At 34.9% G+C, this 27,362-nt stretch overlaps 1 protein-coding gene across 1 annotated transcript in view; it reads left to right on the top strand.

Annotated features, from left to right (window-relative positions):
- Window positions 1–27,362, top strand: part of WHRN (whirlin) — a 120,523-nt gene that overhangs the window by 2,645 nt on the left and 90,516 nt on the right.

Raw genomic sequence — 27,362 nt, 5'->3', positions numbered from 1 at the left:
AGTGAAGAAGAGTACCATTTAATTAGATGAAAATCTCTGGATCCTTGGAAAGATCATTGTTGGGCTAAAAGTTGCTTTAGACAGGAACCCAGAGCTTGGTTCAAACATAAACAGAAATGAAAATTTGACAGTGCCAGCTCTTCAACAAAATTTATTTACCACTGGCCCTTGGAAAGCATAATTTAAAATCACTAAGTCAGGCTTCTGAAGTTTCAAAGCCTTTTTTTTTTTTTTTTTTTTTTTTTTTTTTGGCAGTGAACAGGTACTTTATTTGAATAGAAGTTTTGTAGTCAGCATTAGGGATGAGCTAGGTTGTGATTTCCATTGTGTATATGGGCTACCTGCTGTGTCCTGCATTTCACTGTTCTTATAACTTGAATCCCAAAGCTAGACTGTAATGTTCAGACACAATGAATTTCCCCTTCTTCCCTTTTAGTCTATACAATCCCATTACTTCAGCAGAATGGTGCTTTTGAAGTCCTTAAAATGAAAAAAACAAAAACAAACCAACAACAACCCCAAAACACACAAATAAAAACAAAAACAAAAAAACCTAAAATAGATAGCCCTCTGGATCAGTTGACATTTTGAAAACCCTGAGGAAATATAGTATAGAATAAATCCAACATAAATTTAAAATCTGATTTCAGTGACAGTAAAGACTCAATGGAATGTCAGAGCTAGAAAGGGCTTCTGAGATAATCCAGTCCCATTCCCACATTTTGCCTTGAAGCCCAGAGGAAGAAAAGTGTCTTGGCCAAAGTCACATAAGTAAAAAGTAGAACATGAATTCAGGTCTTCATATTCTAAATACATTTTTTCTTTCACTTAAAACATACTGCCTTTTTGTTTTAATGCCATTAGTATCTTCAGTTCTAAGAAATATACACTGTCTAGGCACAGTTAACTCTATAATTTGTCAAAACTGAGAAGTTTAAGTACATCCTTTAAATTGATAACTATTCATTCTTTTCCATGAAATTAGGATTTTATATATGTTAAGTGAAAGCAGATGGAGATTTAAAGGACTATTTCTCTTCCTAACAACAAAATACAATGAATTCAAGAACAAGATTCTCCAAGCTCTACCTTTAAGGGAATTCTGAGCTAAAAGTGTCTAAAATCAACTACTTTCTCATTAATAAAAATAATCTATATCTTAGGCTTTCATTTGCTAAAATTTTCTCACTTTAATCTTATAAAATTGTTTAGAAAAATCTGCTAAGATATTTTGAATTCTGTTTCTCTTTCATCACAACTATTAGGGCTTATTCTCAAAATGTATTTTTCATATTAAAATTTGTTGCATGTACCTCATTTGGAGGTGAGAGGTGCGTTTCCAAGCTCTTAGAAAGAAGGAAGAAAAGAAGAATCAATATCCAGAAGAGAAATCAAATTTCAGAAGTCAGGTCACACCCTAGATGTGATGAGCCAGATTCTCACTCCCTTCACAAACCCTTTTCCTTCCCAAACCCACCAACATTTGTACAAAGTAGGAATTTCATATTACAAGGTGTTTTCATCTCTAACTGATGAAACAAGCATTGATCACCACCCAGAGGCAGGATGTTGGTGATGAATGTACAGTTAGTTCTATTAAGAGGTTTGCAGTCTCTCTCCTTGGAAAGCCTGTTTACCCTGCGGTAGCAATCCCAAATCTAGATATCAGAGCAAGCCTCTTATTTACAACTTCTCCCTAAACATTTTGGCTTGGTTTTCATGAAACTCTCTTGAATGAATGATAACAACCACCACAAATCCTCCTATTGCTCTTCTTTTCAGTCTATCTGATACATAGAGGCTAATCTGCTAGGATTTATTTCTTTTCCTTTCTTTACTCTGCCTTTAAGATAAAACTGTAAACTGCCCCAAAAAAAGTTGGCTGAAGACATGATATTCTGAGAAGGGAATCTTGGCACTCAGACAACCTCACACTAAATCAGGAAATGGTGACATAAATTAATGGGCTTCATACTGTACTAGCTAGAAATTTATTCTTTTTCCCTGACCCCAAACATCAGCAATGGTGATATTTTTGAGCAAATGAGGTTTAAAACAAAAGTAGGATTCTGGCACAGAGGATAGAATTGTGAAAGCTTACAAGCAAATATACATGTTCATTGGTCTATGAGCCTTGTGGTTTTGTGGGCATCAACGACCAGGGCCTCCAGGTGTTCTGTTGTACATGTTTCATCCAAATTAAAATTAAATGACTTCATTACTGCCGAAGCTTCACCACCAGGAAATCCCACAGGCCCATTGTATTGTGAATGGCTTTATAAGTGAAAGTTACTTTCCCTTTTATTTTAATTAGAGTTACTACAGCCCCCTCCCTTCACCTCCTATAATATCCTAGGGAGCAATCAGTGTATATTAATGTACCATTGTATTTGGTCTGGCCCTTTCTGAATTACAAATCTGTCAATTGCCAATTTGTAGTACCCAGTTATCTGACACAATTACAAATGATTATCAAATCTTCTTCCTCAGCCTGTGAAATGCACTTCCCCACTGGTCTCTTTCCCTTATTCAATTTGGAAACAGTACAAAACATTTTTATTTGTAACCAAGAACTTCCCAGGGACTAAGCCCAGGCATTGGATGATTGTTAAGTATTAAGGACAATATTGAAAGGTTGCTACTAATACATTTTTATTTTTGAATTTATTTCCTGTTGTACCATAACTGAGGCAATAGCGATATTAGAAATTTCTAGGGTCAAATACTTTAATGAAATGATCCAAATCACACACACATGTCTACATGCATGTATATATATATATATATGCAAGCATTTTTATGTATGTGTGCATATGTATACGCACATACATACACAGTTCTGGTTGCCAATGGGATTTTTAAAAAAATCTGTACTTTTAATTAACTATTAGGTGGAGATTAAACATTTTTACTTAATTACTTTTCCATCCTGTTGCGTCCCAATCAGAGAAGTGCTTAGCATGGAAGAGACACTTGGGGAGGGGAGAAAAAGGACTGATATTTTTGCAAAAAAAAAAAGTTTTGTCATTTTGAATTTATATTTCTGCTTCTTTCAGGGTTTGCTAAAAATCAAAAGCAGGAAAATCATTCATTTAAACTTTAAAAAATTAGAATCATTCTAGTCATAGATGCTTTGTGTTTTTAAGTCACTGAAATTTTTCTACCCCAGCCATAGTTCAGTTTACTGTTGGTTGTTAGCTACCAAAAATGCATCACATGAATAGAAAGTTCAGTGAATTATATCTTTTAACCTTCAATTATCTAGCTACCTACCTACTTATCTATCCATCTATTTATTGATAATCCTACAAAATTCAATATCAACTACAGAGCTAAACAAATTATATGTGAAGCCAACTCTTATTGGCCAGGATGTATTACATATTCAAGTATATTCAATGTGAGGTTACACCCAGGAACACATCTAGAGAGCATGTGCACATTGCCAAAGGATTAATGATCATCTTCTTATAAGGACTGTTTATTGAAACAAGCTTAAGGGCTCTTGCTATAGAGGTCTGTTTCCAGAAAGATTCATTTACAACCCAGGAGGGAGCAATCCGTCTTTCTTCCTTGGAGGCTCAGGGCAAGTCTTTACAAGGACAGTAGGAATGTGATTAGCAGGAACTGCGTTTGTTTGTACCTCAAGTTAGCTGTAGGCTAAAACAAAAATCTTTTCTAACTGGATCTTTAGTTTTCCAGTCACAAACCTCATGTTACCCTGAATTTAAACACAAACAGCCTCGATTGCCCTAGAGTTTTTTGGTTGGCTTTTCTGTACCGAAGACATTTTAATTTTGGCAGTTTGGCAAGCTCGAAGGGCATCAGAGTGGAATAAAGATCACTTTATAATCCATTTCTAACAATTCTTATTGGCTAAGATGGGCAGCACCAAAAGAGATGATTTTTTTTTCTTTTGACTTTGCTTTATTAAAATGATAAAGAAAGGAAGAGACATTATCTCAGGAATCATGAAATGTAGAGTCTAAAAGTGATTTGTGCTCCCAGTTTTCCACAGAAAACCACCACTTCATTATTTGCTCTCTAACCAATGTGGCTAGAAAGCTGTCTTGTTATCATGGATGTTTAAAAATCTTTAAAGACTTGTTTTATTTCTTACTTTCATAATAAAATAAAAAAAATTACAATACATTCTGAACTTCATAAACACTAAGAAAAACCTGTTTCCATATACAAAGTAGAACATGAAAAGATTACATGAGTCTTTACTACAATATGCTAGCTTTTTTTTTTAAAAAGAGTACATAATAAATTCAATATAGTATTTTAAAAGCTATCTTGCTTCTTTCTGAACATTCTTTTATTCCCTTATGTACATTAAAAAAGCTTCTGTGACACTTCTTTTTTTTTGGCAATATTATCACTAAGTCTTCAAATTCTCCCCCCACAAATTTTTCGTGTCAAAAAAGTGTGTGTATCTTATGTGACATTTCATGGCATGGAACATTGAAAAGAGTCCTGTATTTGGAGGGAGAAGCCCTTGAGTTCAAACTTTGGTTCTGACAGTTAGTCCTTGAATGACCTTGAATAAGTTATTTGGGCATCACTTCTGATCAGGTCTATAAAATGAAGGAATTGGATTCTTGAAGATTCTTCTTGTTCTAAATGGGTAATCCTTCCATACTAATACTCTAACTTCTGTTACTTTCACTTACAATCCATGTGACCTTGAACCATGCTCTAATCTTCAGTTTTCTCATCTGTGAAGTGGAAATAATAATACTTACATGACTTCTTTGATAGGGATATTTGATAACTCAAATAAGAATGTACATAAAGTGGATTTAAAATGTAAAGTGTTATGGGGAAGGGAACTGTTCTTATGATAGTGGGTGCCCTTCTTATTTAATACAAAATTCTTCCCTTCTGCCTCCTGAAACACCATTCCTGACAATGTTTTTGCAAAGAAGTTTTTTTTTGTTTTTTTTTTTTTTAAGTAAAGACAACTGAATGCAAGTAACCCTTATAGTTGAGATCACTCAATTCATTTCCTTTGTCCCTTAGGTCTTAAAACCCAAAATCGTGCTTCCAGAAGTAAGTAGGCCTATTTCATTCAGTAACTCTTCTGTCTCCAAGATTCCAAAATAGAATCATTTCTGTTTTTGGAAACAATAAAAGATCTAATTTTAGGTGAAGTACATTTTCTGTACAAGAATGGAAGATGTTTCAAAGTCTACTCCTAAGCAAAGCAAATAATTCCCAATTTTAAACTTTTCTTTCTACATTGAAAAATATATTTAATCTGATTGATTTTCAGCCCCATCCTCCTTGCTTTCCCTATTGAGAATTACAGTATTCTTAATGCTAAATTGACCAAGGTTTTGCTTCAACAGGCAGTCCATTCCGGAACTATTTTTCCCTCAATACCCTGAGTGTGTGTGTTAACAGCAACTCCTCAGCTCTGGATACTAAACAAATACATCAGCTTGCAGTAAACAAAACCCGAGAGGCTGTATCTGTGCAATGCTAGAAGAAAACCTGGATGAAAATAGAATGTTTTGGGCAGTCATCCAGATGTTTTATTTAAATAACACCAAACAGCTGGTAATTCCCAAAGATCCAGATAGTTGACACTGTGTAGAAAAAGCCCATAACACAATCGGATTCTTCACTTTTATCACTGTGTGTTTTGGCATTATAGACACAGCCAGAGAGCTCCAAACACTACTCTTCATTGCTATACTAGGAAAAGACCACAGATTTAAGGTTAATCAGTTCACTAAGATGTTCCACAAGCCAAATAATCTGAAGCTTATGACAGCACTGTCTTATTCTTCAAGACCAAAACTGTAGTTAGTCTAAAAATCAGAGGCCTTGTTGACTTAAAAATCACCAGTATTTAAATTTCATCTTAAGATTAAAAAACTCTTTACATATATTATCTCTTTTGGCTTTCACATTAGCCCTGGGAGGTAGATGCTATCATTTTTACAAATGAGGAAACTGGGGCCGAGAGGTTAATTGTTAGTACTGATGATAATAATAATGATATTACTACTAATAACTTCTATATAGGACTAGGCACTGCTAAATGCTTTGTAATTATTATATCATTTGATCCTCAACACAACCCTGGGAAGGAAATGCTATTATTATCCTCTTTTTACAAATGGGGAAACCGAGACAACAAAGATAAAGAATCTGCCCAATATCACACACATCTAATTCTTTTAGAACATAGTTCTTTCTAACTCAAGCCTAGCATTCCATCCACTTTGCCATTTTAATGATGTAGTGATTAACTATAAAATTCCCAGAACAAAACATTGCAACACAGATACAATATTCTTTTCAATTCAACAAAAATGTTTTTTCAATATACACAAACACACATTTATATACATTTGTAAATATGTGTAAATATGTACACATATACATATACAAACATATTCAGTTGTTTCAGTTTTGTCCAACTCTTCCTGATCCTAATTGGGGTTTTCTTGGCAAAGATGCTGGAGAGGTTTGCTGTTTCCTTCTCAAGTTCATTTTACAGATGAGAAAACTGAGGCAAACAGGATCAAGTGACTTGCCCAGGGTCACCCAGCTGATAAGTCTTTGGGCCATATTTGAACTCAGGTCCTCCTGATTCCATGCCTATTTATTGGCATATATAAAACATAAATATATGTACTTATGATATATAAATATGTATATGATATACCATATACACACATACCCACACATATACTGATGTTTGATGTCATTTAGAGAAAACATATGGATGACTGCCCAGGCTTTTCTATTTTCATCTAGATACCCTAGAATTGCACAAACACAGGCTCTAGGGTTTTGTTTACTGATGTATTTGCTTAGTATTAGTTTAGATGTTGCTGCTACTACATACATACACTCATATATGTGTAGTTACCACTTATAATAAAGAGAACCCTATATTGTATGTTAGGAAAGATACATTTTTTGAAAAATCATAATCCTTCTCTTCACAGATCTTCCAGCCTAGTACAGGGATAAATCACACACTCAGATGATTAGCAAGAATAGCAGTGCACTTGAGAAGTATAAAACAAAGGATTATGTTAGGTCCAAGGGAGGAGGCTGTTACTGCTAGGGATGAGTGAATAGGAGTCAGAACAGTGTTCATGGAAATGATAACATCAATGTTTTAAAGGATGGGTAGAAGTTTACAGAGGTGGAGAAAAGGACTTTTTAGGCTCAAGGAACAGTGTGAACAAAGAGAGGCTATGAAGTGCAAGGTGTATTCTGGGACTAGATTTGTCTTGTTTGGCTGGAACATAGAATATATAGAGGGAAGTAATGTGAACTACGTACAGCACTGCCTTCAATTATGGAGCACTTTACATTATGAAGTAAAGATACTGGAACCTTATGTCGTCATTAATATAGGTTTTTGTGAAAAGAACTGATATGATCAGACGAGGAACAATCATTCTGACAAACATTTTGAGGGAGAGATCTGAGATTAAAAGAACCATTAGGAGTCTTTATGATAATCTTGAAGAATGATAGGAAAAGAGAGGAGAACACAAAAGTCAGATATGTTGAGGAAGTGGCATTGACACTATAACTGATTGGCTATGAGAGATGGGTTTGATGATCCAAAGATATCACTAAGATTCCAAACACTGTAAACCAGATGAACAGAAATGCCTGTCAGAAGGAGCAGCATCTTTAGGACAGTATTAGTCTTAGGCTATGTTTTCATCAACTAACCAAGGGAAGAGCTGGATCAGGACAAATCAAAACAGATGTTTAGAGATAAAAATAAAAACCTTTAGGCCAGATTAAAATGATGAAGATCCTCATTTGGATGACTTTTCAATTCTCTACAGTGCCTAGGTAAATATAGATATGAATGGGTCCATTATGCAAGTCACTCTATCTTCTGCTGTTTTCACCTCATTGCAATCATAAAATCTTGAGGCTAAATTGAACCTAAGATTTTTTTTTAGTTTTTAATCTTTTGATTTGTTGATGTGAGGCTGAAACATGGACAATGAAGTGACATTGATTCTTTAGTTCCCTAGGAAAGAAGATGGCCCAACACATCACCAGGTTGCACTCAAGGAACTGTGTGTAATGAAGTAATTTATTCCTTTAAATAGCTTTAAGAGGTTAAATGATAATTTGGGGCCATTGGTAACTGTGCTACTTAAAAAAAATCCCTCAACTTTAACTTTATTTCACTAAAATTAACTAGAACTCCCCACAAAGAGCTTCAGTATAACGAGCTAGAAATCATTACAATCCTTAAAAAGAAGCAGATATAGTTTTTCTTTCCTTCTTAGGTACTTGTAAGTTTCCTCAAATATAGCTGGGTTCATAATACCAAGAACTGACAATGGTCAGTCCTTTGTGCATGTTGAGTCAGCATTACCTGAATTCTCTTATTCATTTTGTTGACTCCCACTCTCATTTCTTACAGTGATTTTGAGATCTATTTTTACTTACCTCAGACTTCCATCTACCTTTGCCCTCATTACTTTTCTATAAGGTGATCATGACTTCTGCTTAATAAAGATAAAAGCTATCCAATGTGAGCTCTTCTCAACTCTGCTCCCCCACTATTCAAAGGTCTGTATTTTTCATTTTCTCTTCCTTCTCTCTTTATTTCTAAGAAGTAAATGATTCTCTTCCTTACCAGTATTAGTTATTCCCTATGGCTCCTCATAATGTCTAAATCCAAACCAAAAAGTTTTTTTTTTCTGTTTCCTCTTAAGCACATAGGACTATACTAGGCACTGAGAGAGTTACAAAACCCGATAAGGCACAGCTCTTGACCTCAGCAAGCTTGCAGTCTCATAGAGGAATAGAATGCTACTATAGATATACAATAATACCAGCTAAGGGCATAAAGAATTATAAAACCAAAGTTTATTAGAAGTCTAAAGGGCAAGGTCATTATCAATAGGAAATGAAAGAAGAATTCCTGGAGAAGTATTTGAGTTGGACTGTGAAAGATGGGAAAGAAGTATAGTGAGATGAGAAAGGGGAGAGAGAACATTTCAGATGCAGGGAACAGAGATCTTGTTCTATCAATCAACTAGTCTTACCACTGTTTCTTCAGTCTTTCCCTTTTCAGTGGTTGCTTCCTGTCTACATATATATATGCTTTGATCTTTTTTTTTAAGGATAGAGACTATACCTGTAGTTTCATTGGTACAGGGAATTCTCGAGTAAGGAAACATCTCTTACTAATCTAAGTCAGCATGTCTGGCAATATGAAGTCTTGCATCCAGGATATGTCAGAAGTAGGACTTGAATACAGATCTTGACTCTGAGGCTGGCATTCTTTTTACTAGTCTACTCTATCTTATTTACATATCCTTTTAAAAAGTACCTAAAACTACTACTTCCTTGAATTACTCTATTTTTTTTTCTCTTCATAGTCAGATGATTTGAATAGTGCACACTTGTTTTGCTTTTGGAGATTTCTTAATTTCTCTATCAGTATTGACAAATTCAGTGGCTTTTTATCATTCCCTGTTCTCCAGGATTTTTCCTTGCCTTCTTTCATAATATAATGCAAACTTTCCACTTTGCAAATGGAAACCTGAAGCTTAAATAAGAGACTGGCTTGCCTAGAGTCACATAGAATATTTGTTGAAGAATCAAGGTTGGAATTTAGGAATCCTGACTTCCTTTCAGACTTCTTCCTGTTACCAACCAGGTTGTCACTAAGAATGTCCATGAAGGAATATTTCCAAGGGCTTCCACAGACCAGAAATAGCCTTGTCATTGTGTTGATGTTATTGTAGATTCCTTTGTTCTTTATACTTTCTTATCCCTAGTCCTTCTTGCTCAGTGTTCTTCAGAACATATGGGGCTGAAAAAGATATGGTTGGCTGTTATAGCTTGGGAGATTCTACATCTATGTTCAGTCCTTCTGGGATCAAGGACAGTGCATGAGGTAAAGGAAAGAGAATTGATGTCAGGTTTCTGGGAGAAAAGTGATTGTATTGTGTTATTTTCTTTTTTTTTTCTTTTCTTTCTTTCTTTCTTTTTTTTTTTGAAGCTTACTGCAGAAAGACAGTATGATGAGGGTGGAAAAATTCTGGATTGGGTATCATAAGAGTCAGGTTCTCATCCTAGAACTATTGCTGATTTTGCTTCATAACCTTTGGCAAGTCAAAACTTCTCCAACCTCAGTTTTCTTGTGTATAAAGTGAAAAAATTGGACCATATTTCTACTAAATTCCCTCCTAAAGATACAATTCTATGATCCTATAATACATAGTACAAAACTTGTGCTCCATCTTTCAGAACTCTTTTTCATTGCCTCTGCTTTATCTTTCAGCCTAATAAAGACTCCAGAAGTCCCCCCTCTATCCTCTACTCTTTTTCTTCCTCCTCTACTTTTCTTCCTTTCCCTCTCTTTCTCCATCTTATTCTCTCTCTTCCTCTCCTTTTCCCTCTCTCTATCTCTCTCTCCCTCTTCTTTTTATCTCTCTCAACAACTTAGGCCATCTAATCCCAGACTTCAACTGTCAGCTCTTTGCAGGTAACTCATAAATTTGGCTCTAGCCTTGGCTTCTCTCCCACATTTCTGACTGCCTACTGACCATCATCTCTATGTGGTTAGCCTGTCAGCAAATTAAATTCAACAGGTTATGAATATGGGAAATAGTGAGTGACCCTTTTTGTCTGGAATATATGGTAAATGACAGGGAGTGATGAGGAATATTGGCTAGACAAATACATTGGGCAAATCAGAGAAGACTGAAATGCAAGCCAAGGAGATTGAGCTTTTCTTTCTTTTTCTTTCTTTTTTTTTTTTTGAAAAGTAAGGAACAATCGATATAGAATATTATAAACATTTTCAAGGGAATTCACTGACTTGGTTAGTTTTTACCATAACTGTTTTTATTACAATAGCTGGTTCTAGGATTGGGACAGTATGAAAAGGAAATAATCAAGGTGGACATAACAAAAGACATCACTTTTAGAACTTAAAAGTATAATGTTGATGATTATGATCTCTACAGCTAAATAAGTATTTTTTAAGAGAATTTTTTTGTTCATGGTAAACATAATAAGTCAATTGCATCTGTGTGTTGTAGCCAAACAGATGGTATTTGACTGATTGCATTTTATCACAGAAGCCTTTACCTTCTCCCTCTTATGTTGAATTAGGGATATTTTGTTTTTGTTTTTGTTTTTGACTTTAATAATTTACCTGTCTGATTTGTGGGCTTGGCTTATAATGAATGATTGATTGTTCATATAGAGTTTTGGTCTCTAACTTTGTCCCTTTGAATTCCCAAATAAGGGAAGGCCATTCATCTTTCCCTCAGAATTAAAGAGAAGTAGCAAGGGAGGGAAAGGTTAGCAGTAGGTAATGAGTATAAGGAATTCCATTAATTTCTTTACTCAGTTCACAGAGAAAATGTTATTGACATAAAGAGATCCTCCTGAAGGAGAAGACATTGATCCCAGAAAATAAAAGATTGCTTTGCAAATCCATTCAGGAGTAGCTACAAGCCATTATAATTGGATCTATTTATTGAATCTAGTTATTCTTTTTTTAAAAGGGAAACAAGAAAAAAAACTTTTTAAAGTGATTAACTTAAATTGTAAAAGACTGAAAGCCCAGTGAGGTGGATAATTGAGGAATTGCATCAAGCAGGAATCAATATCATTTTGGAATCTGTTCTGTCTTGTGTCTTTTAAAGTCATTTTTCATAGTGGTGATCATTATATTGATGGTTTTTACTGCAGACTTCTTATAACACAATCCTTGAGTCCTATACTTCTTCTCCTTTCTCTGATTCGCTTGACTTTCTTTCACATGTGAACCCAACTTTAATTTGTAAAGACATTTAGAAGATATAGTGGGAATTTACTGTTCAAAAATGTCAGGCCTCTGGACCAGCATCTGAGTTTTCTTAACTAAGAGGGGGGAAAAAGGTTTTCTGTGGAATTTTCCTATTTATTGATTGGTAAAACTGAGTTCATAAGAAGTGATTTCATTGAATGTTTTTGAAAAAGAACAAGGTCATAGAGGGAAACAGTCTGTGCTATACATATTCTATGTTGTAATTCTATCTTTATTCTTACTGGAAGACACTTTAGGATAGTCTATAGCTGAGCAGGAAAGGTTCTTAGGACCCTTTCATTTTACAGATGAGGTAACTGAACCTCAGAGAGGATGGTGGCCTTCTCCAAAATTACACAGTTTATTAATGAGCCCAACTATCATGACTGAAAGTAATGCCCATGACCCCAGTCTGCCTCTCCAATCTTCAGGGGCAAATGGAAGTAGTAGACCTGGATCTCCTCTGGAATCTATAAATGCCTCCTTTTGTATCTAATTGAATGTCTCATTCTTTTTTTGGAGTGGGAATCCACTTTAGTTCAGTTTTAATGAGAAGAATTAAAACTTTTTTTAAAAAATCATTTTTTCCTCCAAACTCCCCAGTTCTATAATGCATTTGTACATTTAAAAAATACCTACTTTGTCACTGTCTACTGATGACTCTGCTATCTTTTCAGTCATCCAGCCTTTTACCCTCAATATAATTTTTGATCCTTTCCTGCTCCTTACTCTCCATTTCCAATCAGTGTCCATGATTCTAGATCCTAGCTTTAGTGCTACAAGAGACAGTCCAATGCCCTCATTTTATATGTAAGGAAAATGTAGCTCAGAGAAATTAGGAGATTTGCTCAAGGTCACACCAATAATAAAAGGCAGAACTGAGATTTGAACCTCTGACTCAGCATTCAGTGTTCTTTAATTTTTTTTAACTCATGTTTTTGCTCAGATGTATCTTATTCTTTATGACCCTATTTGGAGTTTACTTGGCAAAGTTTCCTTTTGCTATTTCCTTCTCCAGTTCATTTGAAAGATGAGGAAATTGAGGCAAACAAGATTAAGTGACTGGCCTAGGATCATTCAGCCAGGGAGTATCTGAGGCCACATTTGAACTGAGGTCTTCCTGACCCCAGACTTAGCACTCTATCTTATGTACTACCCTTCAATTCTACTTTATATAACCAAAACCAAAATTTATATTTGTACCAAACACAAACAAAATTCATATTTTCTTGTATATAGTGTAATAGAAAAAGATAATATCATCTGGAACTGCAAATTTATATTAAGTAGGCTTTGCTTTTTTAAAAGGTATATAATAAATTCAGCATGTTACTTTTGAAAACTGTCTTGCTTTATCTTTGTTTCATTCTTAACTTCCTTTTTTTCTTATTTTCAATTCAATTAAATAAATAAGCATAAATAAAGCACACACTATGTGCCAAGTACTGTACTTTACTGGGACTGGGGGTACAAATATAATTAAAAAAAAAAAAAGACAGTCCTTGCCTGGAAGAAAGGATTACCTGATAAGTCAGCCAAAAAGAAATCAGATTGCAGAATTGGATTATATTTGGGGAGAATACAGGCCTTTTAAACCAACAGGGCTGTGTCCAGTTGTGTCCAAAAATTTACCACCTAATAAGGAAAAACTATTCACAAAAGGAAGCTGGAAGGGATGAGAAACACTAGGGGTACCTCCTATTTCTTGGAGTTGAAACCTGGTACAGCTGCACATGGAAAGTGAAGAGTCCAATTTATGTTTTCTATTAAGGAAATCAGTGGGGGAAATTTAGTACTCCAACTTCCAGCTTTCCAGTCAGAGGGGAGAGGAGGCTGATGAAGATGATATACAAGGCTTGTGTTAGCAGCACGGTAATAAGATGAGAAGTGATCTGTACATTTTCTTTTTAAATGATTCAGTGGTCCTTTCTTCATTTTTTTCTTTTTGGGGTTCAATTTTATCATTAACGACTATCTTCTCAAGACATTTTTTCTGATCACTTTGCCCAGCTTTTTTCTTTGTATTCAGGGCTTTTTATCATGCATTACACTTACTTGGTTATATTACACTTACAACATCAATGCCCAGCACATTAATAAACAGTAAGCCTTTAATAAGTATTTGTCAAATGAATAGATGGGTCTGGAGATCTAGAGATCAGAGATCTAGGTTTGATTACTGAATTGATCCTTGGCCCTTATTATCCATGGGACCTTGAGATGGTCACTGCTTCTGGATTTTGGCTTACTTATATGTAAAATGAGGAGGTTCACCTGGCTCAGGAATTCTTGGGACATAGATTTCAGGGAGTCCGAAAACTTAGATGATGGGGAAATCTCTATTTTCATCAACTTCTAACTGAAATTTAACTTTTCCTTCAATTATGAATATTGGCAACAAACATTATTTAAAGGGATCTGTAGGCTGTGCCAGACTGTAAAGGGATCCATGATATTAAAAAAGTTGATGACATATTTTTGATTCCTATAAAATTTTAAGTATTCCGAGATTTGAAACTTTATTGCATTGTCATAAAAACACTTGAGTTGAAAAAGATTGTAATGGGAAACAAATTCAGTATTATTAAAAGTGTTGTTATTTCCCCAAGATAATCTGCTCCTCTTCCTCCTATACAATCCTGGGTCCAACTTCTTGTTTATCTACATGCAGTGCTTCTCCTAGAGCTATCTATTTATCTATTCATCTATCTATCTATCTATCTATCTATCTATCTATCTATCAATCTATCTATCTATCTATCTCTATCTATCTTATCTCTATGTACATAATTACACATGCATACATATATTCACACATAAACATACATATGCAGACTCATATATATGTACAAATTCACACACACACACACACACACACACACACACACACACACACACACACTAAACTCAATAGAATAGCCACTCAGCTGAGACATTTTTTAACCACTTCAGTTTTCCCATGTAAATTGATGGGCTGATTTTCAAATAATAATGGCTCTTTTTAAAGTCACTCTTTAATGTACTGGGATTTGATGCGGTTAGTATAATATCACTCATAGATAGAACTATCTGGAAAACTTCATCACCTATAGGGATTCCTTCCATTTATGGAAGCCATTCTTTGTGATAATGAGCATCATTGGCAAAAATACTGCTTTATTTAATATTTAGTCAGAGGATTATTGAACAATTATTGTTGTGCTTGCATTTATCAAAGCATCTTGTTAGAGTTTAACATAAATATAAGAAACTCTCTTTTGGAGGAGAGTCTTTAAGGATGCATTTTGTTCTGATAAGTCAAATGCTTTTTTGTAATTAATAAACAATAAACCCAGTGAGATCTCATATTCTCTGTACCTTTCAGCAAACTATGACTGTAAAAATGTGGCTACTATTAAAAATTGTTTTTGAAAGATCGATTCCCTTTTCATATTTTCACAAAGAAAACCATTAATCTGTGTGCAAATTATTCTTACAAAGATTTTGCAAAAAAAAAAAATGAGAAAGCAGGTAAATGAGTCAGCAATTATTGAAGTTCCCTCTCAACTTTTTTTTGTTTCATGGACTCCTTTAGAAGTCTGATGAATCATAAGGATTTTTTTGGCAGAATACTATTTTTAAATATATAAAATAAAATATTTGATATTATAAAGAAAACCAACTACATAGAAATAGATAATCCCTTTATTATTGCTTTTGGGGTATTAATATTACCTGTATTTTTTCATTTTCTTGCTATCTCTCTTTGAGATATAAGCTAAAGTGATCACACAATGCTTTCAAAGTTATTTCATCTCTTTGATATCTATCTGTTGCAACTGCTGTTTCTGACTTTGTACTACTGCGATTTCTATTTCTTCTTATAGTATCTCAAAGATTGATAAGTGCTGTTACCTCTATCATTGATAACAAAGTAGATCATTAAAGAAACATTGAAAAATTCATTATGTTTTCTATTTGTTATATTCATCTCTGAATGTTTTTGAGATGATTTGGCTCATGTGAGTTTCTTTTCAATATTTCTGTGGATTTGTTTTATATCACAATATTACAAATAATCTTCTACTGCCCTCCTTCATAATGTTTTACAAATAGGTTTATATTCTTTTCAGATTTTATTTTTTGTTTCAAATGGTCTTTTTTTGCTCCACCTTCTCATCTACCCATTGAGAGGTAAAGAAATATGATAGCTATTATATGTATGAAGTCATAAAAATTATTTCCTTATTAGCCATATTCTGAAAAATAAAGGAAGAAAAATAGAGAACAAATACATTCTTTATCTTTATTTGAGCCCATCAATTCTCTATCTGGAATTGGTTAGCATCTTACATCATGAGTCCTTTGATGTTATGAATCATTGTAGTGATCAAAATTTCTAAGTCTTTCACAATTGATTATCATCATAATATTGGTGTTACTGTGGATATTGTTCTCCTGGTTCCACTCACTTCATTTTTCAATAATTCATATAAGTTTTCTCTAGTTTTCCTAAACCATCCACTTCAGCATTTCTTATAGCACCATAGTATTCCATCACATTCATATACCATAACTTGTTCATCCATATTAACTGGCATGCCCTCAGTTTCCAGTTCTTTACCACCACAAAATAACTGCTATAAATATTTTTGTACATTAATTTTTTTCCTTTTCCTTTGACCTACTGGGTAAAAGGCCTAGTAGTGGTATTGCTCAATCTAAGGATATGCACGGTTTTATATATTCATCAGAATGATTGGACCAATACCCAGCTCCACCAGTGGTACATCAGTGTCCTATTTTCCCAGATCTCATCAAGTATTTGTCATTTTCCTTTCCTGTCATTTTAGAGAGCCTGAGGTATGTGAGGTAGTATCTCAGAGTTTTTTTAATTTATAATTCTCTAATTATTAGTGTATTAGAGTGTTATTTTTTTATAGTTTTTATTTACCAGATATATGCATGGGTAATTTTATAACATTGACAATTGCCAAACCTTTTGTTCTAATTTTTCCCCTCCTCCCCCCACCCCAGATGGCAGGTTGACCAATAAATGTTAAATATGTTAAAGTATAAATTAAATACAATATATGTATACATGTCCAAACAGTTGTTTTGCTGTCCAAAAAGAATCAGACTTTGAAATAGTGTACAATTAGTCTGTGAAGGATATAAAAAATGCAGGTGGACAAAAATAGAGGGATTGGAAATTATATTTGGTGGTTCATAGTCATCTCCCAGAGTTCTTTCACTGGGTGAAAAACCTAAATGGCTCCTGTTTTTATATACTTGACTCAGTGCTCTATATATCTAATAAATGAGGTCTTTATAATGAGTTTATATTCTTAATCTGTGTTGTTTTGGGTTGCTATTTATGTCTATTTGGCAAATCTTTGCTGTATGGTGGCTATTTTGGCCTCCTCATTATGGCAACTATTTTTTAAAATGTGATCATCAAGATCAGTATCTTTCTTTCTTTTTTTTTTATTTTTTTTTTATTTCCTATTTCTTGGCACTGAAATTCACATGTATATGTATATAAGAACATATATGTGTTGTAGTTGAAAGAATAGGACTTTCCTAGTGCCAAATGTATCTGGCCCTTGCTGTGGGACCCTTGATAAGTCACTTAGAATCTCCAAGGTTTAGTTTCTCTGATTGTAATGCTAGAAATAGTTCCCTCATAATTTTGTAAGGGAAACACTGTAAATCTTCATTAATGTGAATTTTTATTATATGTACATATATACATAAGTACACCTGCTAACCTATATCTGGTGGGAAGTTAGTTGGCACAGTGGATACAGCAAAGGGTTTGGAGTCAGGAAGACCTGAATTCAAATTTGCCTCAGATGGTACTATGTAATCCTCTTTGCCTCACTTTCCTTATCTTTAAAATGAACCAGAGATGAAATGGCAAACCACTCCAATATCTTTACCAAGAAAATCCCAAATGGGATCATGAAGAGTTGGACACAACTGAAATTAGCTGAACAACCACAAAAATCCACACCTTGTCCTGTTAAATTGTTTAGACCATAGGAAACTAATGTCACTCTTGGCTTTGATTATTAAAGTGTAAAGTAAGATCGATTTGTTTTCCGAATGTTTTAATCTACCTGCATAAGTTGGTAACTAATTTAAAATATTTAACATCTATATTTATCTATTTATATCTATCTATGTATCTATCTGTCTATCTATATGCAGCGACTGGATAGAGTGCCAGATCTGGAATCAGGAATACCTGAGTTGAAATCTAGCTCCAAACACTTTCTAGTTGTGTGACTCTGGGAAACTCACTTAATCCTATTTGACTCAATTTCCTCATCTGTAAAATGAACAAATTATTACAGTATTTTTGTCGAGAAAACCCCAGACAGATTCACAGAGGCAGACACAACTGAACAACAATATCAGCAATCTATCTATAATCTACACATACATATATGTATATGAAAAAAATTATATTTTTGTAATGACAATATGCTCCCTTAGTAGGTATCTTATAAGAGATTGAATAAATGATCCTTTCACAATCAAGGCCATTTAATAGTTCAAAGGTAAACTTTTATAAGAACTCCTTGTAGAGTTATGAGTTATGAGAATAGTACAGAGGAATAGCAAACTTCATTGTCTCACTATTGATAATGTTCAGTTCTCAGCTTTCTGACAGTCCTCATTCTTTGAAATGGGAAACTTTCTAGATTTCACAAACTAAGAGCAGGTCCCAGGGAGTATGTAATAGTGTGCAAAGTAAGGATATATTTTATCTTGTTAACTCAAAACAGAGGCAGTATAATGTGTTGGATAGAAAACTGGCATTGAACTGAATAAGAACTGAGATCAAATTCTCCTCTGTGACCCTAGGTACTTACCTTTTAATTTTTCAGTGCTCCAAGACTCTAAGATTATAAATTTATAACCTAATCTGAAATGGTTGAGATGAGCAATTCCCTATCCTGATGAAATCTAGTCTTAAAGAAAAAAAAACTTAATCTAATATGGCTTAAATCATGGAATCAGAAAGTAGTAGAACTAGAAGGAGCCCTGACACTCAGACTCTTGGGGAAAAGAATATTAGAAGATCTTTTTCCCACATCTACTCTATGACACAAAAAAGATTAAGACTATCTTTATAAGTGCTTAATACAGGTTTGCTGATGGATTAAATACTAAAAGCAATAGGGTTTTTCATTTGTAGCTGCCCGCTGCTCTCCACACCCACAGCAATAGTTTCACACTGGAACTAACATGTGCAAAATGGAATTGGGAAGCATTATAACTACAGATGTTACCAGGGAGTCTCTGGCATGATGGTTATCAGGAGATGACAAGAAAAAGAGAAACCCAAAATAACTTTCTATCTAACAAAGGAATCTTTGGAAATAACATGTTAGAATACAGAATATAGCATGGGAGAGCTGGACAAGATCTGTTAATGTTGCTAATGATAATAGCAAATAGCAGATTTTTGGATAACAATTTAAGGTTTAAAAAGATCTTTATATACATTTTCTCATTTGAGCCTCACAACAAACCTGGATGGCAAGTATTATAGATATTTAACTATCATACAGTGTGTGTGTGTGTGTGTGTGTATGTGTGTGTGTAGTTGTGTCTGACTCTCTGTGACCCATTTAGGGTTTTCTAGGCAGAGATACTGGAGTGGTTTGCTATATCTTTCTCCAGTTCATTTTACAGATGAGGAAACTAAGGCAAATAGGGTTAAGTGACTTGCCCTGAGTCACCCAAGTAGCAAGTGTCTGGAGCTGGATTTGAACTCAGGAAGATGAGTCTTCTTCCTAACTCCAGACATTGTTACCACTCTATCCACTAGCAGCTCACAGTACTAGTAGTATTATCCTAATTTTTTTTCCAAATGAGGAAATTGAAGCTCAGTGACCTGTTCCTGGTCACATACCTGATAAGGGTCTGAAGTATCATTTCAACCCAACTCCCTTAAATTATAAGTCCAACACTGTTCATTGTTCCTTACAGCTTTTCAATGCCTTGTAATTCTTTCTTTTAACTGTACCAAAGAACAAAGGATATTAGACGTGGAAGACATAGAAAGTGAGAATTTCAAAGGACATTTGGGATCATTTACTTCAAATTCCTCATTTTACATTTGCGGAAACTGAGGTTCATAGAGGATGTAATTAATTTACTTCCTCCAGGCCACATGGATAATGACAGAGACAAGACAAGAACCTAAGCCTTCTAATTATCAGTCAGTGTTCTTTCCACTACTTATCCTGCCTCTCCAATGTCCAGGAGTAATTGGAGATAGCCAGTTGAATCTCCTTTGTAATCCAGTGATGACTCCTTATTAACTTCCAGAAATAACCAAGCAAGAAAGACTGACTGGAGCAATAGAATTGGATACAAAGTTACCCAAGCAATTGTATACATTTGAAATAAGAAATAACCTACCAGGTAAATAACATACAAGGCAAAGTGCTTATTTTTCTTCAATTCTCTTTCTTCAAGGAAAGGATGTGGAGGAGGGGAAGGAATAGCTAATACCAATTTCCAGAGCTATGACTTGGGAAACTGTGGGATTTGGATGGGATATAGATGGTAAGAATGTTACACATCAGTAGGGTGCTAACTTCCAATACTAATGTAGCTGCTTGAAAGCTTTGATTTCTTTCTTTCTAGAAATGACCAAGGAAATTCTACTAATACATATGATGAAGAAAGAAAATCTATCATTTGTATTATTTTCTATCCTCCCTTCTCTCCCATCTGTTTCCTTTTCTGTAAAATGGGGATAATAATATGTTACAGGATTATTGTGAGCATCAAATGATATATTAAAACACAGCATAGTGATTGGCACATAGTAAGTGTTTAATAAATGCTTCCTTCCTCCCTCCCTCCCTTTCTTCTTTCCTTCCTTCCTTCCTTCCTCCCTCCCTTCCTTCCCTTCTTCCTTCCTTCCTTCCTCCCTTCCTTCTTCCCTTCCTTCCTTCCTCCTTCCCTTTCTCCTTTCTTCCTTCCCTTCCTCCCTTCCTTCCTTCCTTTCTTCTTTCCTTCCTTCTTTCTTTCCTTTCTTTTCTCAGAAGAATTAGACAAATTACCCAGTTCAATCACTGAGTTTTACTGATTCCATTTCCACAGTTTGTTTAATATCATTCATTTCTCTCCATGCACAGAGCCACTGTATTTTAGTACAAACTCTCATCATCAATGGCCGGGACTATTGCAATAGCCTCCTAATTGACCTTCCTACTTGCATTCTCTCCCCAACTCTAATACATCCACCATGGAAACGATATTCCTAAAGCCTACATGTGACCATGACCCTCCCTTGTCCAGTAAACTCCAGGGGGTTACTTGTTGCCCTTAGGATCAAATAAAAATGCTTCTTTTTTTTGACAAAGTCCTTCACAATCTGCCTCTGCTGTTCTTCTTCACACACTCTGTGGTCTAACCAAACTGACCTTCTTGATGTTTCTCACATTAGATGTTCTATTTCCCATCTCCATGAATTTTCAGAGGCTCTCTATCTCCCATATCCAGAATGAACTTTTTCTCACCCCTACCTCTTAGAATATCAAACTTCCTTCAAATTCAACTCAAACACGAGTTTTTATATAAGGCTTTATAACCTCAGGTTCTAGTGTTTCTCTCCTATACTGCCAAATTAGCTCATATCTAATTGATGATATTTTGAAAATGATCTATAGTGTGCTATAGGTAGTAGAAAGCTAGCCTTGGAACTAAGAAGTCCTGGGTTCAAGTTCTATCTCCAAACATGTAGTTCTTATGTGAACTTGCATAAGCCATTCCTGGTGGTCTAGTTGCTCTAAAATTTTAAGTTGCAGACAAGATACTGACTTGTTTTGTAGAGGGAGTTTCCTTACCTGGAAATTTCACTATACCGATGAAAAACAGGTTCACTCTCTATCCCTATATTTTGTGTATACTTTTATGTATACATAATGTTTCCTTCAGTAGATTAGAAGCTTCTTGAGGGGAACACTATTTTATTGTTGTCTTTATACCCCAATGTCCTGTACATCAGGGATTCTCAACCTGGGATGTGCAAACTTGAATGGAAAAAAAAAACCCTATGTCTTTATTTTCACCAAACCTCTATCTGAAATTTAGTTATTTCCTTCAATTATTTCAATACATTATTCTGAGAAAGGGAATATAGACCTCATTGGATTGCCAAACGGGTCCATGACACACACACACACAAAAATTAAAAACCTTTCTGAAGGTTCTCAATAAATGCTTGTTAATTGTTTGAATGCTGAAAGCAATGATTTTTCTTTTGCCACCCCACACTGATCTCACACTAGAACTAACAACTCTAAAATAGAAGTAGGAAAAGTTTGGGAAAGGTTATAATCAGGAATGTTAACAGGGATCTTCCAGCATGTTGGTTATCAATCCCATGGCAGAAGGAAGAAACCCATCATAGTTTAGTGAGTCCCAGGACTTGGCACATAATTGTACCAAAATGTCTGTTGGGATGCCTGGGGTCCACACTGCCAGACAGTCTAAGATTAGAGCAGCTCACACTGTTTATGGAGAAAAGAGGAAGGTCTGATTGTTTTTTTCTGCCTGTGAGTTGACAGCAGACTGACACTTATCAGCAAAGAAGCTGAATCTTTCTAGTTTAGAAGCTTCTACATATAGAACAGTAGTTCTCAAGGAAAGTGATTGAAAACAACATAAATGTACAAAAATGTTCACAGCAGCATTGTTTTACTTTTCATGATTTATTGATGCCCTTTATTTTTGCATAGCAAATATTTCTGAATACATCCATGGTTTCCTCATCCTTTACCTCCCCCATCCCAACTTAATAATAAAAAATAGCTAGGTAAAACCACCATTCACAGTGGCAAATCTGGAAATCTATGCATTATTCTGGACCCCCAGGTCCCCTATCCTCCAAGGAAAGGAAGGAGGCCTTTACTCATCTATTACCTGGGCCAAGATAAGTCACTCTAATTACACATTTCTAAACTTTGATAGGGCCTTTAGATGGCATAGTACATGGAGTACTGGGCTTGAAATCAGGAAAATTTATCTTCATGAGTTCAATTCATATCTCAGACAGTTACACTCTATGTGATCCTGGTCAAGTCACTTAACCCTGTTTGTCTCAGTTCTTAATCTATTAAAAAAAAAAAGCTAAAGAAGGAAATGGCAAACCACTTGTCTTTGCCAAGAAAACCCCTGATAGGAAATGAAAAATTGGAAATGCCTTAAATGACACAACAACAACAAAAACTTTGTTAACTTAGAGTTGTTTGATTTTACCTTATTATCATCATTACATATATTGTTTTTCCAGCAATATGATTTATGATAACAAAAAATTGGAAACAAAATATGTGCCCAACGACTGGAGAGTGGCTGAGCAAATTATGGTTTGTGAATGTAATAGAATATCACTGTACTTCAAAGAATGAAAAATAGGAACAATTCAGAGAAACATGGGAATGCTTGTATGAAGTGAGTAATGTAGAATGAAGCAAACACAATTAAGAGAATGATACACACAAGGATGACAGCAACATAAATAATGTGAACATAGAGAGGCAACTGAATTCTGGTGAAATCCAGTGGTTGAAATTTTTTGAAATTAGAGGACTCTTTCCTTCTTTTTATTAATCAATGAATTAAATTTCTCTTGGAATTTCATATGTTTTTGGAAGGCATCTAATGTGTTCAAAAATACATAAAATAAAATAAGAAAATGGATCTGGATTCATTGTATGGTCCCTTTCCACTCTAAATTCTGTGATGTTTGGGAAGCTTTGCATAGTGTATCTGGTTTATTGTTTTTGAGATTTGAGTCCTTTAGGTTTATTAAGTGGCTATGTTACAAAGCAGATAAATGAATTTCCTCAGGATGAGATTTAAAAGTGAGTTTTTATCACTATATTTCCAAATATCACCTTCATTCCCAAATATACCCCTTCCCTCTCCCTTTTGTAGAAAGTCATCTATTGTGATAAAGAATAAAATTAAACGATTATTGAACCAAATGTATATGCAGTGTTCATAGTTGTAGTCCCCTACCTCTGCAAAAAAAAGGAGAGAAGTATATTTTTACAGTTTTTTTCCAGTGCCAAGCTTCTTAAGCATGCTAATTATATCAATGTGAGTTATTTGTAACTCTTTCCACATGTGTGCATATGTGTGCATATCAACTACTAGTGATTATGTATTGGAAAATAGATGATTTATCCAAGTGAATAAAATGTAGAACTGAAATGAATCCTGAGTTCTTGTTGTCCTAGTTCTTCTGTTAAACCTATAATTACATGGCAATGGGATCATTAGGAATCTTCTTCTCACTATCTTTTTGAAGAATAGAGTCCAGATGGCACCTTAAAAGGACACAAAAGGAATTTAGAAGTTTCCTAAATAAGTAAGAGGATACCAGGAGTCATGCATTCATGGATCTAGAAATAAAAAATCCCTGGGAAAGAGCCACAACTAAGATAGGACATCTAGGACTTTTGCTCAAAATTAGAGGAAGCATTAGAAAGGCTTGCATTTCACCTTTTTATTCCTCAGTCTCCTAATCTGTGAAATGTGGAGGTTAAACTCAATGGTCTCTGAGGTCAAGCAAAAAAAAAAAACGTATATACATACATATATATATATATATATACATATATATATATATATATCACATCCATTTTATAATGAGGAAATTGAAGTACTGAGGAGAGTGACTTGCAGAACCAGATCTTTTAGTGTTCAAAGGCAAGGCAAAAATCAAGATAATTAGTAATGTCCCCACATGCAGGGGATGAGCTTGGTATTTTCCATACCTGACAAAGCTCTAAGGACTCCTATTTGTTTACTCCACCATAGTGACCTCTTTGAGGGTCACAGCACCCCCAAACAGAATTGGTACCCAGGCTTATCCCCCTGCTAAACTATTCAGCTAGTCCTCAAGATTATTCTTCTTACTTTCTCATGACACAAGTATAGCCTTTGCTCATCACACATCTTAATTTTAACTGGGATTTTATTTTCCTGACTACTCTGTTAAGGGAGCACCAGGGTACCCATAAAAGGACACTATAACTCTTTTGTATCTCATCTTTTCCAATTTTTTATTGCTATCTTAGAGAACTGGTCTCCTGGGGTTATGGCTCCATCAGGCACTGACATTTAACTATGAAATTAAGAGAACAAGCAGCTTCCTTTTCTGCTCTTCCTTCCCTCCTGGAGATTAAGAGGCCTAAATGGTTTCACTTGTTGATACAAGTGAAGTACTCTTGTCAGCTCCCTATGGCTCTCCTTTGTCTTTGAAAATGGCACATTTTGTATTATTGTAATCTTCAGGATTGGGAAGTATGTTAGAAGGTGTCTTTTGGTGACAGCTCTAGATCAGACCAAGTGACTAAAAATGAAGTAAACTTGACAAGTTTGCATTTTCATCCATTTCCATTCCATGAACATATATGAAATGCCTATTTTGTGCAAGGCACTATTCTTTCCTCTAAGGGAGCTTATAGTCTGCTATTAGTGGTGGTAGTGGTGGTGGTAGGAACAAAAGGAATAGGATACAGCACAAACAGATTAGCATGTATTTGATAAAACTTTTTACTCTTGTGACATCTCTTTTTTAAAAATTAATTTTATTTTTGGTTTGTTTTTTTTTTGACAAGGGGTTAAGTGACTTTCCTAGGGCCACACAGCTAGGAAGTGTTAAGTGTATGAGGTCATATTTGAACTCAGATCCTCCTGGCTCCAGGACTGGTACCGTACTATTTAGCTGCCTAAAATTAATTTTATCTTTAAAATAAGTTTTTATCATTTTTATATCATGATAGTTTTTCACAAGATACCCTTCCCTGTTCCCAGAGAGCTATCCTGTATAAGTGACATTTCTGAAAGACAAAAAAAAGAAAGAAAAAAAGGAAAAAAATCAGCACAACTGATCAATACATTGATCAAATCTGAAAACATGCTGAATGTACAGTACCTGTGAACTTCTCACCTCTGTGAAGACTGTTGTCTCATATCTCTTCTTTTGAGTCATGCTTGATTTTGATAATTTTGCAAGAAGGTAATTTTTAAAATTCTGCACTTAGCTCCCCCCATTCAGCATTTCTGCATACAAAGCAGAATGGAAAAAAAAAGAATTGCATATAAAATGACAAAACTGTCCAAGGTACAGCTTGTAAATATCATTATAGAAATCCTCTAAGAAAGACATGAACTGAGTTTTGAAGTAAGCTAGGCTTTCCAAGAGACTGAAGAATGTTCCCGGCATGTGGGGACAGGCTGTGCAAAAGCATGGACTGGGAGATGAGTGATGAGTTTGAGGAATAACAAATGGGCTACTTTGGCTGGAATATAGAATATGTGAAGGAGAGTCATATGTGGTAAAGCTTGAAGGATGGATTATAACCAGATTGGAAGGAGCTTTACAAACCAAGTTGAAGCAATAGAGAGCCATTGAAGAAGGTTTACATCTTCTTTCAAGTATTCTTCTCCAGAGTTCTGGCTCTCTATAGAGAAGCACCATAGTCAGATTTACATGTTAGGCAGATTATATTGGCAGTTTTATAAGGAGTCTCTTTGAGTATTGACAAGTGACCATTCATTTTATGACTATAATATTCCCACAGAGTAATAATATTTCATAATTCTATAACACGTTAATGTTTCTAAAGAGCTTGCCTAACAACAATTCTGTAAGCTTGGTAGGCCAATTGCGATTTTCCCCATTTCCTGAGGAAACCAAGAATTACAAAGCTAATATAGTTTGCTAATGTGCATTTGAGCAGGGATTTGAAGCATGTCTGTTGATATCAAGCCCAGTGCTCTTTCCTTTATCTCCCAAGATAGAGTTAGATATGAATGGACCTTGCCTGGAGTGGACCTGGTTTCAACTGGACAAAGATGGGAATAAACACAGAAGAACTACCTCCATATTTTGTAGGCTAGAGGAAAATGCTATGTGCTAAATTCATCTATAAGAGTTCATTAGACAAACATGGGACCTGGAGTAAAGGGACCTGGAGGCATTTTTGAATTGTTTCCTTCTTCCTAATAACATCTCTATTAGGAGCAGTCTTTGAAAACTTGATGATAAACAGGATCATTAGCACTATGTGAAAAGAAATAGTATGAAGGGGAAAATGAAAACATTTTTCTTGGAATTTTTGCCCATAGGATAAGGAGGCCTTTCTTTGTGCCTTGTAATTCCGTTTTTTGTTCTTGTCTGTTCTTCCTTTGGAAAATGTGAGGTGCAGAGAAGATTGTTCCCATTTTCTTAAGTGAACACTGAGCCCTCGTAGTCATGTTAAATGAATTCTAAATCTAGTTATGCCACAGGTCAGAGGCAAAGTTTACATAGTATCATAGAATTAGAGCTGAAATGGCCCTTAGAAGCCATTGAGTCCAACCCCATTGTTTTACAGATGAGAAACTGAGGCACAGACATATTAAATAATTTGCTTTCTGAGGCAGGATTTGATCTCAGGTATTCCTTATTCTTAGATCAGTGTTCTAATCCCAGGCCATTTAATCTTTTAAAACATGTCCCCTTCTGGCTTCCATATCTGAA

The sequence above is a fragment of the Sminthopsis crassicaudata genome, chromosome 2 (assembly GCF_048593235.1).
Source record: "Sminthopsis crassicaudata isolate SCR6 chromosome 2, ASM4859323v1, whole genome shotgun sequence".
NCBI classification, from domain to species: domain Eukaryota; kingdom Metazoa; phylum Chordata; class Mammalia; order Dasyuromorphia; family Dasyuridae; genus Sminthopsis; species Sminthopsis crassicaudata.
This window is presented reverse-complemented; position numbering and strand designations above follow the sequence as displayed.